Raw genomic sequence first — 6,268 nt, 5'->3', positions numbered from 1 at the left:
GTGCGTGACTTTTGCTTTTGCTTTCATTAAACTGCCTTTATCTTGACCCACAAGGTTTCTTCATATTATTTTCTTATTTTCTGCTGAGCAGGGTAGAGATAGAGCTGCTTGGTGGGCAGATGGCATCCAGCCAAGGTCCTTTCTGGCACCCAATGTCAAGCTTGAGACAGCAGCAGTTGTATACAAAGTGAGCCATAGCTGTGGTAGTTATCAAATGGATCAAGTGCAAGCTCCTGTGTGGGTCATGGAGTCTGCTAGGTGGACGGCTTATCTCTATTTTGCGAAGTTTGGGAACGAGTCAAGGGAAACAACGGCTGTGTGCTTTGCCCTGACATAGATGGCCTTTCTGCGCTGTGGGAGTGATTTTGTGGGGGGGGTGAAGGAACTTGGGGCTGAGCTAGCACAAACAATGACAATGTGCTTTGCCCTGGCATTGATGCCTTTGCTGTCCTAGGGTAGCTATCTTGTGGAGAAGATGAGGGAATACACCTGCCTTTCCGTGCCCAGGACTGATGTGGATGGTTTTGTTATGCGGGGTCCTGAGGTCCTGGCTCACCCTTATGTGAGCTGTTCAATACTGTTACTAAATACTGTTGGCATATTATGGGTTTTGTGGACTTTGGTCTCACCCCGGTGTAAGAGGAGACAACTTCTGTGTGAGGCAATACAGAAATGTGCCCTGAGACGGCGGTCCCGGGGTGGCAATGTGTGTGGAAGGATTTAGGCAGATTCCTAGGATGGGCATCACTTCCCATAGCCAGGGGCTTTGCACCTGATGGATGCACTCTGTGCTGGGTAACCAGCTGGCTGGGTGGCTGAGCCCAGAGAGTGGTGGGGAATGGAGCTACATCCAGCTGGTGGCCAGTCACAGGTGGTGTTCTCCAGGGCTCGGTGCTGGGGCCAGTCCTGTTCCGTATCTTTATCAGTGATCTGGACGAGGGGATCTAGCACACCCTCACCAAGTTCACAGGTGACCCCCAGCTGGGGGGAGCGTTGATCTGCGGGAGGGCAGGAGGCTCTGCAGGGGGGTCTGGGCAGGCTGGAGCGATGGGCCCAGGCCAGCTGTGTGAGGGTCAACCAGGCTCAGTGCCGGGTCCTGCCCGTGGGTCACACCAGCCCCCGCAGCGCTGCGGGCTGGGGGCAGGGGGCTGGGAACTGCCTGGGGGGAAAGGGCCTGGGGGGGCTGGTCGGCAGCCGGCTGGGCATGAGCCCCCCGTGTGCCCAGGTGGCCAAGGAGGCCAGCAGCATCCTGGCTGGTGCCGGGAACGGCGTGGCCAGCAGGGCCAGGGCAGTGCTGTCCCCCTGCACTGGGCACTGGCGAGGCCGCCCCTCGACTCCTGTGTTCAGGTTGGGCCTCTCACTGCCAGGGGGATGCAGAGGGGCTGCAGCGTGTCCAGAGACGGGCAGGGGGCTGGGATAAGGCTCCGGTGCTGGGCTAATGGGGCCAGTGATCAGCAACTGTGAGGCAAAGAAGCCCAACAGCTGGGATCCCTTGCTAGAACCTGAGGATCCGGGAGAAGCATTGGAAAAGAGGCAGCAATCTGCAGTCTCTGGAGACAGCTCCTTTCAGGTGTGAGGGCGAGAGATCCATTCAAGGAAGCTCTCACGAACTCCCCAGGAAAGTGGACTACTGCACATGAAGGCATCCAGTACCTGAGGGAACTAGCAGTACTAGCAGCCATCTACAACGATCTAGACGATGAGGAGGTCTCCAAAGATCCAGAGGATGTCCTGTGCACACGGGCCATGTGAGGAAGGTGATTCAAAGTGCCCCGATATCACATTCTAACAGCTTGGCAGCAATGTATTGCCTGGATATGGGTACACCAGCTGTGGAGAAACTGTCTTCTTGGCTCCAAAACTTGGAAGAACATCTCTGCGCTCCCTCATCCCTACAGGCCAGCACCTTGGCTGTCAGGGGCGCCCCAAGAAACGCGTGCTCTGCTGCCCCAACCAGAGGGAAAGGGAGCCCCAGGCACGTGCCGCACGGTGCACTGTGGTTCTGCCTGCGTGAGCAGGAGAGGACATGAGGAGGTGGGATGGTGAACCCACCTTTAAGCGGGAAGCCTGTGTTAATGAACCGAGAGGGAAGACAGCTGTTAAGAAGGGGTCACCCACGAGAGCTGTCGGCACAGTGGCTGCAGAGACACAAGAAGGCAATCAACGGTCTGCCAGACACAGAAGAACTGAGGTCAGCTCTCCTGATCCTGGTGAGGGGACTTCTGGTCCGGCACTGCAAGGGTCAGACAGTGAGTACTCTGAGCAGGAACAGGAATGGAGGGTCCCTGCCTTCAGGCAGGTGGAGGAAAGGGGTGACCGGGTATACTGGGCCATGTGGATTCGATGGCCTGGCACATCAGAGCCACAGAAGTATAAGGCTTTGGTAGCCACTGGTGCGCAGTGTATGCTGGTGCACAAAACCCATCTGGATCTCTAGAGTGACGGGGGTGCCAAGTATTGCCTTCATTGGAGGCTGAGGAGAGCATGACAGGGGACAAGAGGGAAAAGCGCTCCGCTGTGACCGGCCCAGAGGGCCCTTGCATCCTTGGCACAGGCTGCCTTAGGATAGGGTACTGCCACGGACACACCAAGGCAACCACTGCATAGTCACCATGGTGGAAGCAACTACTGGGTCACTACAAACATGCCCTGTAACCATGCCACTGCCTGAAACACCATCTTAGGCCCTGAAAGACAAATTTTGTGGCAACATGGTAGCCCAGAAAAAGTTGTAACAGATAATGGGACTCATTTACAAAATAACCATATAAACTCATGGTCAAAGAAACATGGCATTGAGCAGGTGTGTCACTTCCCTGTCACCCACAAGCCTCTGGAAAGTCTGAGAGATGTAATGGACTGCTGAAGACTATGCTGAGAGCATTGGACAATGCGGCATGGAAGCACTGGGATATAAATTTAGCTGAAGCCGCTTGGCTGATTAGCACCAGAGGATTTGCTAACTGTCCTGCCCAGGCAAAACCCCTACATACCATGGGAGGTGATAAGGTCCCCGTAGTGCACACAGGGAAGTGGCTGGGGAAGGTCGTGTGAGCTGCTTCTCCCATGGGAAAAGGCAAACCCATTTATGGGATTGTCTTCACTCAAGGACCTGGGTGTGCTTGGTGGGTAATGAGGAAGGATTGGCAGACCTGTTGTGTGCTTCAAGGAGATTTAACCTTGGGGGGGGGAGGGGAAATAATCTGTGGTGTGAGCTGCATGTTATAGCAAGTAATGTAGCAGGAATGACCTGAACCAACAAAGACTGAGATTCACAAGGAACCAGACGAGTGCAATAATGACCCAAACCAAGCTGGTACTGGTGCCCAGCAATCAAACATACTGCTTCTGCTGTCCTGAGTGCCCACCTTGACAGATGGGGCTCAAGCCATAGCCTCTTGTGCACACCTGAAGGAGTAGGGGAAGATCATGGAACAGAAGGGTAATATCTATCTGTTAAAGGACAAGGGATAGTAGTGAGAATGTATAAATCTGTATGTTGGGTATAAAGATAGTTTAGGTATGTAGTTTAAGTTGTAACTGTTGGTAAGGAGTTGCAGTAATGAGAATTAAATACAATGGAATGATTAAAAGATACATACATATATGTACTAAGTTATGTGAGACCTAAGCATGACACAAACGGTATGGAATAAGGGGTGGAGATTGTACTGAGTCTGACTGAGCCCCCCAGCAGCCCTCATAGTGCTGTGCTTGTGTTGGTAGTGAGAAAGGTGGTGACAACACACCGGTGTTTGGGCTACTGCTGAGCAGCACTCACACAGCATCTGGGCTGTCCCTCCAACATTCCCCCCTCACCAGCAGGCTGGGGGTGGGCAGGATCTTGCATAACTTTTGCTTTTGCTTTCATTAAACTGCCTTTACCTTGACCCACAATTTGGGTTTTTTTCACCTTATTTTCTCCCTCACGCCATTCTGCTGAGGAGGCGAGTGATAGAGCAGCTTGGTGGGCAAATGACATCCAGCCACAGTCAACCCATCACAGGGGTGAATGAGGGACCCCTTAGGCCATGAGGGAAAGGGGGTGCAATGAAGAACCCTGAGACCATTGGGGGTGAATAAGGGAGACCTTATTCCCCCAGTGGGGGAAATGGGGGTGCAATGAAGATCCCTGAGATCATAGAAGTCAAATGAGGGAGCCCTTAGGCCACAGTTGGAAATGGGGGTTCAGTGATGAGCCTTAAGACAGTGGGAGAGAGGGGTGAGCACTGCGGAGGCTTAGGAACACAAACAAAAGCCGAGACCCCTGATCGCTAAGACCGTGGTGGGACCCGAAATGCCAGGTGAGCAAGGAGAGGGCCCTGTCCCCGACCTCTCTGGGGGCGGGGGAGGTCCAGGGGCAGCATTTCAGTGTTTCTGCAGAGAGGGGGATGAAGTGGGGACTACTTTGCTAAGCTGGATGTGGGCAGCTTCTGGGAGAGAAGGTCATAAGGAGGGTGGTGGGGTCAGCCCATGGCATGGCAAGGCTGGGACAGAATCGCAGGAGGTCCCCTGTAAGCTCAGATACCATGTGAAATAAGAATTTGCTACATTTGGCTGGTCCTGGGGACCCCAGACATGGTCTCCCTGGTGCCTGCAGAGAAGTAGGCTCCCTGTCTCTGGAACCCTGAGCTCCAGCCACCACTGCCCACTGTGTCATTGGGCTCTGCCACCACAAGGACACTGCTAATTCCTGCCCAGCCTCTGTTTTCTGGGTTCCCCAGGCCTCTTCAGCACAGCTGCTTGCTTGCCCATCTTGACACATCGGGTTCCTTCTTCCTTCCCAGCTGCAGGAATCGTCCTTTCCTTCATCCAATATCAGCAGGCTTCCGTCACCCAGTATCTCCAGGCCTCTCTGGACACCAGACAATCCCTCCAGTATACCCACTACTGCCCAGTTTTGTATGCCCAGCAGCTGACTGAGGCCATCCCCATCCCATCATCCAGGGCGCTGGTGAAGGATCCAAGAAGCATCAGCCCCAGGATCAACCCTGCTGGGATGTTACCAGCTGGACAAGGATGTCACTGACACCCTCCTGCAGCCCTCCCACTACCCAGGTTTCCACCCACCTTCTTCTCCTCTTCTCCTGGGCACATGTCCCTGCTCTGCCAGCAAGGAGACCATGGGAAGCCATATCCCAGACCTCAAAGGCCCATGATAAACAGCCCCCATTACTCTCCCCTCATCCATAGCCCAGTGTTCCCACAGCAGCAGGCAGGTCAGACAGGCATCATTTGCCCTTGGTAAATCCTGTCTGGCTTTCCTCATGCACTATGTGGCGATGCATTTCCTCTCACTCCCCTGGGCTGCTCTCAGGAACCCCCATTATGCCTTGGCCTTTGTGTAATGAGTCAGGCAGTTGAGCATCCCATGATGGTATCAGCAATTCTTGCATGGCTGAGATGGGGAGTGGCCCTGACTATCAGGAACTCCTGTTGTCTGGCCAAGGTGGGAAACAAGAGCAGGGGTAATCGATCATCCCCTAATGGCCTTGGAACTGTCCTTACCTGAATTGTAGGCTGAGCGGAATGGTACCATTGTTACTGGAATTTTGAAAAATTACCAGCCTGGTGGTGGCCAGAATGGAAATTTACAGATGACTAAAGCCAATCGTCTTGCGACGCTATAAACAGTGGTGCTAAGTAAGGCCCTTTGAACTCTCCTGCACTGCAGTGGGCTGTGACCAGCATCCCCCTCCGAGTGGGACGCCTCTCGGAGCTCGCAAACTCCCAAGTCTGTGAAATTTGGAGCACCGCTGTCGAAAGCTGGTGGCAGGGCCTGAGCTGAAAGCCCCGCTCCTTGAGGCTCAGCCCTTTGCCCACTGAGAAACGCCAAGTTTCAACGTGTATCGCTGAACTCCGGGGGAACTCTTAACAGGTATACCTTTGTACATTTACATATATAAACCTATACATCTATTCCTTTGTGTCTTTGTGTGTGAATTGATTCAGATACCTCATAGCAAATATAATATAAATATTACCGTCACGGATCCATAATTAAGTCACTGTTGTATATTGAAGTAAATATTACTGATCTCACTTTGTATATGTTAAATCAGTTGATGATTAAGTGCTGCTAAAAATCTTATGATCCACCACAAAACTGTGATAAAACCTTAGACATCCTTTAGATATAAACCATTGTCCAAGTCTGAGACGAAGACTAGACCTACCCACACCTAAACTCTGTCAGGAGTTTAGAAAACAAGGGGCTCCTCACTGAACCTCATGACTCTAGAAAGATTTTCTTACTCTTCATATTTCT

The sequence above is a fragment of the Falco peregrinus genome, chromosome Z (genome assembly GCF_023634155.1).
Source record: "Falco peregrinus isolate bFalPer1 chromosome Z, bFalPer1.pri, whole genome shotgun sequence".
Lineage (NCBI taxonomy): Eukaryota > Metazoa > Chordata > Aves > Falconiformes > Falconidae > Falco > Falco peregrinus.
The sequence above is the reverse complement of the archived record's forward strand: the minus strand, read 5'-3'. Positions refer to the sequence as shown.